Here is a 10,703-nt window from a genome sequence, read left to right as displayed (position 1 = left end):
GCCATTCTTGTTGATATTGCCTGCCCGCTGAGTGCCAACTTACAAAAAACAGAAAGGGAAAAAATAGCAAAATATCAAAATTTGTCTGTGGAAATCAAACATGCCTGGAAGTTAAAAGAAGTACGAATTATCCCCATCGTTATATCTTCAACTGGAATCGTATCAGGGTGCTTTGCGGGAAATCTAGAACGGTTGGCTCTACCTAATGGACTTATTGTAACAATTCAGAATGCAGCTATTCTCCAGACGTGCCACATTGTGAGAAAATTTTTAAGCATTTGATTGGTTAAGTTGTTCCCTGTTAAATGCAAAAACCGTTAGCTACCTTCTCATGTTGAGAAGTGTCTCAAAATTTAAATAATAATGTTTATTTATATACCTATTAAATTACAATGTTACAATAAATAAACATACAATAAACATAAATTTACCTCAGAAAAAATGAAACATTTTTTGTGCGAGGCATAGATTTACAACTATAATTTTAGAAAACACTTAAATTATAAATACACTCTAAAATTCAACAAACCGGTAATATGTAAAAAATACTTCCACAATAAAAACCTCCTGAATACCAAATACAATCAACATACATATAAAAAATAGAAAATGAAACAGTAGTTTTTTTCCATTATTATTACACGTATTTGCTCTGCCTGATTGGAGAGAATGACACAACCATTTATGTCCTGATTTAACAAGTCACAATTCCAATTTGATATGAATCTAAATCCATTAGCCATTTCTTTGTTAAAAATTTAAATTGTTTTAAGTTCTTTAGAGTTTTTATCTCAACAGGTAATTTCGAATAATACTTCGGCGCAAGATACTCCGAGCCTTTTTGTCCAATTACTTTCTTACATCTTAGTGTTAGTAGATTTTCCGACTTTTTTCTGGTGTCATATTGATGTGATAGTTCTGTTTTTTTTAAACCTCCTCTCTGTATCAAAATAACTAATTTTAAAAAATGTAATTTGCGAACATCGAGAACATTACTATCAGAAAATAATCTATCAGATGGATACAGTAAGGGCTTTTTTAGTATAATTTTTAATACCCACCTTTGTAAAACAGTTAATTTTTTTAGATATTTATCAGCTACGCCTCCCCACCCAATTATTCCATAACAAATTTGTGATTGAAATAGTGCATAGTATATTGTTATGAGATGTCTTTCGTCTAGATATTCGCGTAAATATTTAAATGTGCCCACGAGTCTACGCAATTTATTTACTAGTGTTGTTATGTGGTTGTTCCAACGCAGATGACTATCAAACATAACACCCAAATAAGAAATACATTGTTCTTCTGGAATAGTTGTTTCTTTATCTATTATAAGAGAACCCATATGTGGAAGATTATTGGCATACGAAGTAAATGAGATGTATTTGGTTTTTTTCACATTTAGCGTTAATTTATTGTACTGGAACCACTTTTTTATTTCTAAAAAATCTCTTTCTGCTATAGTTTTTAATTCCGCCCAAGTATTTGCAGAATAAAGAATTGTTGTATCATCTGCAAAGCTAATAATTTGTCCAGGACTATCAATAAGTAGTAAATTATTTATATAAAGCGTGAACAGAAGAGGTCCCAGCACGGTTCCTTGGGGTACACCCACAGAGATCCGTTCGTAATTACTCTTATACTCACCAATCTTAACTACCTGCATTCTACCAGATAAGTAGCTTTTTATTAGTTTTGACACATTACCTCGAAGCCCGCAATTCTCTAATTTTTCTAGTAATATCTCATGACTCACCGTATCAAAAGCTTTTGACAGATCTACAAAGATACCCAAGACCGGTATTTTTTTATCCACGGCATTGTAAATACAAGACGAAACGTATTGTATTGCATCTTCTGTGGATCTACCCCTCCGAAATCCAAACTGTCTCTCTGATATTATTCGATGTTTGTCCAAAAACTTAACAATTCTCGATTTAATAATTTTTTCGTAGATTTTAGACACATTAGAAATTAACGAAATAGGCCGATAATTAGAAATATCATACTTATCTCCACTCTTGTAGATGGGTATAACGACACCCGTTTTTAACACCTCCGGGAAGTAACCATTGTTAAAGCTGAGATTAATTAAAAATGCCAAAGGTTTTGATATTTCCGACTTAATTTCCTTTAATGTTTCAGAATAGATTTCATCATATCCAGGTTTTTTATTTGACTTTAGCTGTTTTATAACATCTTCCACTTCGTAATCAGTAGTGTTGAATAAGTACATTGTTGATTCTAAAATACTTTTCTTTTCTTCCTTGTAATTTTTAGGAACAGTAATATTTTGTGACAGTTTTTTCCCTATAGAACTAAAATATCTATTGAATGCATTGCATATGTCTTGTTGGTTATTTAAGTTTATTCCACTCTCTGTTATTATACGCGTTATGCTGGATTGAGGTTTTGTTTTGTTTCGTATATTGTTAACGGTATCCCAAAGACCTTTTGGTTTGTTACGATTTTTTTCTATTAATTTTTCCGCATACTTTTCTTAGATATAGTAATCATTTTTTGTGTTTCATACTTCTGTTTCTTATACTTTGCCGCTATTTCAGGATTATTAGGAAACTGCTGTGTCTGTTTATACAAGTCATTTTTAACATTTATTTCTTCTATTATTTTTTGATTTATCCAGCTTTTACGTGGTTTATTTTTCCAATTTTTTGAAACTGTATTTGTATTTTTCATGATATAATCTTTCAATTTGTTAATAAACGCAATAGTAGCCGATTCAATATTAAAAGTATTATATAAATTTTCCCATTTTTCGTTTATCAAATCATTTCTTAAATTTTTATAGTTTACATATTTCTTTTCCAATTTTACCTTAGTATTTTTCGTTACATTCTTTTCTTGATCCATCATTAAAGCAATTGGATAATGATCTGTTATATTGTAATGAAATATACAAGATTCAACATTTATCCCTTCCCTAACGTTTTGAATATATAAATGATCTAAACACGTCCCAGTTAGTGGTCTGGTACACTCATTAATATACGCTGTATATCCAAAACAACTTAGAATATTTTTATATTCCTCGGTAGCCTCCCAGTCATTCAAAATATCAATATTTATATCGCCCGTTAGTATACGGATTACATTGCATTTTTCACTACTTAAACAATCACATAGGTTTCGATTGAATGTCTCTATGCATGTCGATGGGGGCCGATATATACAGAGGACTTCATATTTTATTTTATTTACATTTATGTTCAATTGTAATGCATTTATAGGTCCAATTTCAACAATTTGGTATGTGTATTCCAAATTATTTTTTATGAGTACAATGACACCATCATTCTTGTTAATGTTACCGTTGTTGTAGATAATATCATAACCATCCATATTAAATACATCAATATCTAGCAGTTGGTAAGTTTCAGTAAGAACTATCACATCAAAACTAACAGTAATCCGCGCCAAAAATATTTTCAAGCTATCAAAATTCTTTGACAAGCTACGAATATTGGTGTGAAACACTCCAAATAACTGTTTTCCTTTAGTAATTGTGTCAAACTCCCCAATCTTTTCAATTACAGTAGGCTTTACTTTATTCTCTGTAAATTCTCTAATATAAGTATCCATCCCGATTTAATGACTAATATTTAATACACTATTTTAGATTACCTTTCTTTTTCATATATTTCTATAAATATCTACAATTATCTATATTAACATTCCTTTAAATACATTAAAAATTTAATTTACAGAGTAATTATCAACAAAAAACATTTAACTAATAAAAAACATAATAATACTAATCTATATTTAAAAATAGCCCAATCTTTTTATAGTAGTTTTACAAAAAATAATTTATGACGAATTGTTAGAATTTGCTCGAGTCCGATACGGAGCTGCCCGTTTCGCGGTCCCTTCACGGAATATGTTAGGTATCTCTTGCGCCTTGCGTTTTCTTTCGGAATCCGGTATTTCTTCCCTTAGTAGATCTTTGCTATTTCCTATACTATTGTGACTTAATAACTCTACTGTTTTAGGAGTTTGTAGTTTTTCTCCCTCGGGCTGCGATTCTGGGTAATTAGATTGATTAATATCTTGGATAACCGACAACGTTCTGGATCCATGCTTCTTCACTAGTATAACTTACACCATCAACTATTAACTTGTTTCCTTTTAGTTTAGCTTCTCTTTTGGGCTCTTGCTTCTTTCAACTTTTCGGACTAAAAATTTTTTGTTTTCTCTGTCTGCCGCTACCAAATCTTCGTTTATAAATATATTTGTTCCTTTCAGTTTTGTTTTATTTTTAAGAAGTTCCGTCCTTTTCAAAGAAGACACCAAGCCTATAAGGATAGGACGATCTTTGTTTATATTTTTTTTTAAAACACTCCGATATATCCTCTATTCTTAAATTGATTTCAAGTTTTTCTTTTATAAGATCTATAACGGATTCTACAAGATTTTCACTGTTTGTCTCTGGCACTCCATATATTATCAAATTCTTCTTCTTTAAAAACCTTTGTGTGAGGTATATATATAATATAGTGGCGAATTACAAAAATTCCTTTTCAATGAAAATTAATGAGTTAAATAAAATAATTTAATAAATTACTAGCTTTTTCTCGCAACTACGTTCGCGTTACACCTCGAATCGTTCATGCATTGATTTAAATGATTTTTTACTTCTTTATAGAGAGCTAGTGAGCATATATGTTTTTTATTTTTCATCTTTTTTTTATTTATTAAGAGCACTAATATTCTCTTTATAGGTTATTTTTTATTCTTTGAAGGATAATTGAGGAAGATATATTTCGTTATGATGTCACTAAATAAACCCTTGTATAAAATGTTATACTGTCTGGTTTATAATGTTATAATATTGCATTTTCGTACAGCAAACTTTCATTCCCTATTCTACCCCTAAGGGTATAAATTTCATAAATCTGCTTTACCTTTGTGCCCATTTTTATGTGTATAATCCAGCGGTCACCAAGTTTTATATAAATTTTTACTAACTTTACCCATTTGGTTGATGAATTTCAAAATTTCTTTCTAATCCTTTTGTAGGATTTCATTCTTCTAGACCAAATAGTAAGTGAATTTTCATTACAACAAACTGTACCGAGATAATTTTACTCTAAGAGGATGAATTTCCTAAAATCGCTTTGTGTAGCTAATTCACTAATGTCGTTTAAACGAACTTTTGTGCTAATATTTATGTATGTAAAGTTGGCGGCATGAACTCACTCTAAAATATCTAAAAACGTAATATATAATCTAACTGACACACCACTGACAATGACAAATAATTTATTTCTGGAGGTATTGTGTGTAGGTGTTTTTCAGGTATGTTTTAGTATTTAGTCGTTTTACACAAAGAAATAGCCATTAAGCACTACAAAAATACTTCATAACAAATCTACACATATATACCTTTCATTTAAAAAAAGAATCATCAAGATTGGTAAAACGGTTTCGGCGGGATGGATGCAACAAAAAAACCCTTTGAGCTTTTATATATGTATGGATTAATTATTTTTCCAACATATTTTACTTTGCAAATTTTTATAAATATTCAGACTCGCCAATATCGTACTCCACCGGGTCCAGCCTGTTTAGCCAAACGTAGGCCGATTCCTCTTCGGCGGCGTCGTGACCCTGGCCGAAGGTCTCGAAGACGCTCATCCGCGCATAGGAATAAGTTGACTGCGTAGCGTATTGCGTATTAATCGATTCTGAAACTTTCTATCTCGTGTATAACATGTTACGCAAGTTTATTATTTTAATCTCAATTTTAATAGATAAATGTGTGAAATGCCACCTGAATATCTTCCGCCATAACATATTTTTACTTTTTTGTTATGGTAAAGTGATTTCTATAAACTTTATTCAATAACGTATATTTTCCTCCATTTGGTGATTTTTTAATTTTAAGCGAAAATTAATTATAACATTTTAGGAAAAAGAAACACTGTAATATTTAAAAGAATAAGAAGAAATTAGTCTTATTTTGAAAGGAAAATATAGAAAAAACTCTTTCTATAGAAAAAGTCTTTATACTAACCAGAATCCGGTGACATATACGCGGTCTCACCGGAAACATTACTTATTACTTCGCATAACTTGAAGAATATCTACTTTTAATAATGAACACTTCAGAAATACACCAGTAAAAACATTTATTATTTGAGATTAAAACTCGAATTAAATTATAAATATTAGTTACCTATGTTATTATAGCTTTTATAGGCCTGTTTAACGACTTAATAAGTTACCTAGCGAAAAAACTGTGCGCGTACCGACCACTATTGTTACAGGTTAATTCGTTAAAGAAATATGTTACACAAGTTAAAAACGCTAAAATTTTAATGGTATTACTTGTGCATTATTGGCCTTATAATGTAATTTGTTGGAATGATATCTTCTTTAAATATAATTAGACTTTTTAAGGACTTTTAAGTTACCTAGGAAAAAATCTGTGCACGTACCTACCAGTATTGTTACAGGTTAATTCGCGAAACAAATGTGTTACATATTATTCGTGGTATTAGTGGTATTATATTGGAATCAGTTTGGCATTAGTGGGGCATTATATGGGAAATTTTGGTATTTAATTTGTATTTTTGGCATTACTTTGGCATTAGTATACAGACATTTGTCAGCGGTTTACTATCTACGGTTGTAGATAATCAAAAAGTTTTTTGATAAAATTTGCTTTTTATGTCAGATCATTTCTATGAAAAATTACATTAGATTTTTATTAAAGACGCTGGGTAATTAAAACATTGACTAATAAAGCTTGTCCACTTTAAATAAGGGGTCACGAAATATCCTCCTTGGAGGGTTTGGGTTAAGGGGTGTATAATAAATTAATCGTTGTTTTATAATCTTCTTCTTAGTGTGCCGTATTCATTTAATGAATGTTGGCGACAATTCTGGCAAATTCGTCTCGATCTTGGGCGACTCTAAAGAGTGAATGGGCATCGAGACCAGTCCAGTCTCTGATGTTCTTAAGCCAAGAATACTTCTTTCTTCCGATGCCACGTTTTCCTTCAATCTTCCCCTCCATAATCAGTTTCAGGAATTGATATTTGGTGTTTCTAAATATGTGGCCCAAGTAAGCTGTTTTCCGTTTTTTAACTATTTGAAGCAACATTCTTTCCGTTCCCATACGTCGCAGAACTTCGTCATTTCTCACGCGATCAGTCCAAGGAATCCTGAGCAATCTTCGAAATATCCACATCTCAAAGGCCTCTAGTCGGTTCATAGTTTTTGCCTTGAGGGTCCAGGTCTCCACGCCATATAGTAGTACTGAGTATACGTAGCCTTTTACAAAACGGTAACGTAGGCGTAGACTCAGGCTTTGGTTACTCAACAGAGTTCTCATGTTCGTGAATATTGCTCGGGCTTGTTCGATCCTGCTTCGAATCTCCGTGTCTGGATCTAGGTCTTCGGTAATCCAGCTGCCGAGGTACTTAAACTTCGGGACCTGTTGAATCTGTTGGCCGTTCACCGAGATGTTTAGACGGTCGATCGGGGTTCTGCCAACCATCATAGTCTTCGTCTTATCGATGTTGATTTTTAAACCGAGTCGCTCGCCTTCCGCGGATACTCTATCGATAAGTCGCTGTAATGCTTCTTGGTTATCAGCAATGATGACTGTATCATCAGCGTAGCGAAGGTTATTAACCGCGTAGCCGTTGATCTTTATGCCGTCGTCTGTGTCCTTTAAGGCACTGTCAAAAATGGCCTCCGAATACAAATTAAAGAGGAGAGGCGACAAGACACAACCCTGTCTTACACCCTTCTCTATTGGAAAACTAGAGGTGGTTTCATTTCCTACCTTCACCGATGCTATCTGGTTTAAGTAAAGCTTTTTTATGAATGCCAGGTCGTTCCTGTCCACCATTTTCTCCTCTAGAAGTTTTATAAGTTCCGAGTGGTTGACACAGTCGAAGGCTTTCTGGTAATCTATGAAGCACACGCATACATTCTTTCGCTGGTCTCGACACTTCTGAAGAAGAACACTCAGACTGAATAATGCTTCCCTTGTGCCAAATCCCTGTCTAAACCCAAACTGTGTGGTGCTGATCTCCTTTTCACATCTGTTGTATATTCTTCCGTGAATTATTTTTGTGAAGAGCTTTAAGACCTGGCTCATTAAGCTGATCATTCTAAACTGGTCACAGTGGTCAGCATTGGGTTTTTTTGGTAAGGGTACGAACACCGAGTGTAGCCAGTCCTGTGGTATTTGACTCGACTCATATATGTTGTTGAACATTTGCACCAAGACTTCAATGTTTTCCTCGTCCAGCAGTTTTATTATTTCTATATAAATCTCATCTGGTCCTGCTGCTTTTCCCTGTTTTCCCTGTTTAATGGCCTTTATGATTTCTGACTTTAGTATTTTGGGTGCGGTTTCGCCAGCGCAATTATCCGTAAAGATTCTCTGTTCATTTTCGCGGAATAGTTGTTCGGTGTATTCTTTCCAGTGGTTCAGTAGGCTGCTAATGTCAGTTATGAGTTCGTTACTGTCATCTTTTATACTATTTGACTTGTAATGTTTTGTACGTCCTGTTGTTTCTTTTACGAGCTTGTGTATATTGAAGTGGTCATGCTTTTCTTCCATTGTCTCGATCTCAGTGCACTTATCTTCCATCCACTGCTCCTTAGCTCTGCGTATTTCCCTTCTGATTTGTTTATCAATTTCTTTGTACTTGGTTTGATCCCTATTCTTACACAGACCGCGCTCAGCCATCAGCGACAAAATCTCGTCAGTCATCCATCTCCTCCTTTTGTATGTAGGTGGTCCAACTATGTTATTTGTAGTGGTGACTATTGCGTTCTTCAAACGGTCCCATGTTTTTCCGACATCATCCGGTGGTTGAGGCAGGGTCCTGATTTTGGCAATTTCCCTATTTATTTCCTCCTTTTCTTCCGCTCTTATCTCAGCTTTCTTTAATTTGTTCATGTCGACTTTCTTTCTCGGCGCCCGTATTATGTTTTATAATAAAAACCATAAAACATTTATTTGTGAGTAAAATAATGCAATGGTTGGATATCTCTCCTTTATAATTAGGTGACTGAAAGTACACTAAAATAATTAGAAAAAAAATCTTGTACTTATTTAGTAATTACGTCAATATTAATTAATTGACTTTCTAGTCTATTTTATTTTATGTACAAATATATTATTAAATTTTAAGCATTAAGTAATAAAACACTTTGTGCCCTCTTATATCGTAAGAGGTTACGAAATATAGCCTTTGGTTACACCCCTTACAGAAAACAGTGTAAGGTGTAAATAAATTGTATAATCACCGTTTTTTATAATAAAACTATAAAACATTTCTTATTTGTGAGATTAAAAAAACAAAACAATGCATTGGTTAAAATAAGTACATTCAATACATATGTATGTGTTATAACATAATATAGCCATTACTATTATACTATTATTATTAAAATAATATGTGTGTAACATATTTCTTTAACGAATTAACCTGTAACAGACATTTATATGCCCAATATATTTTTGTCCAAACCAAACCAATCAGGAAAAATCCAAAACCTACCGTTATAGGAGGTATAAGATGATTAAACTTATATAATGACAACTACTTATCGGATAACAAATTAATTACTACTGTCAGCTAGTTCAGCTACTGTCTAGGTAGAATATACCTAGAGTACCTACACCTAAGTATGATGTAGGTAGATTAAAGCTTATTTTGACGTTACCTCTCACTTCGGTGTCACAAGCTGAATTTTTCAGGGATGGAAGTACAGTACATGATATGGGGACCCTTATTCCGAAAGTAGTACAAAACTAGACCTGGTAAAAGGGCACTATCATCAAAAATCGATATATTAATACCACCGTATAGAGAAAACAAATACTTATTTTTTGATTCAGTACACAATAAGTCTTCGTAGGGAGTAATTTTTTATAATTATTTACAAAAAAAACATTTCCATTAGCGCTTATGACCAAAAAAAAACACTTTAAACATGAATAATCATTTCAATCATGCGAAAATTTGGTTTAAAATAGATTTTTTAATATAACTTCATTTAACGAAAACGAAGGCCTAAATGAAAAAAAAAAAGAAACAATTTAAAAGTTTCGCTTATGTCTTGACAAGGTATCAAAGCAAACCCCATATTTTTTGCTTTTAAACTAATAAAGATATATCAATAAACAATTAGCGATGTAATGGTTTTTGCGCGCGCTGGCCGACTGCCGCCGCTGCGCCGAGATTTCCTATACCCTTGTATATATGACGTCATGGTGTGGCAAATGTAGCATTTTAATTCGATTTGGGCTCCCTTATATAGGATAACAGAAACATTTTCAATGTTAAAACTTAAAACATGAATAATAATTTCAATCATGCGAAAATTTGGTTTAAAATAGATTTTTTTTAATATAACTTTCATTTAACGAAAAACGAAGGCCTAAATGAAAAAAAGAAACAATTTAAAAGTTTCGCTTATGTCTTGACAAAGTATCAAAGCAAACCCCATATTTTTTGCTTTTAAACTAATAAAGATATATCAATAAACAATTAGCGATGTAATGGTTTTTGCGCGCGCTGGCCGACTGCCGCCGCTGCGCCGAGATTTCCTATACCCTTGTATATATGACGTCATGGTGTGGCAAATGTAGCATTTTAATTCGATTTGGGCTCCCTTATATAGGATAGCAGAAACATTTTCAATGTTAAAAT

The sequence above is a fragment of the Sitophilus oryzae genome, unplaced genomic scaffold (assembly GCF_002938485.1).
Source record: "Sitophilus oryzae breed Bouriz unplaced genomic scaffold, Soryzae_2.0 scaffold_1393_pilon_pilon, whole genome shotgun sequence".
NCBI classification, from domain to species: domain Eukaryota; kingdom Metazoa; phylum Arthropoda; class Insecta; order Coleoptera; family Curculionidae; genus Sitophilus; species Sitophilus oryzae.
This window is presented reverse-complemented; position numbering follows the sequence as displayed.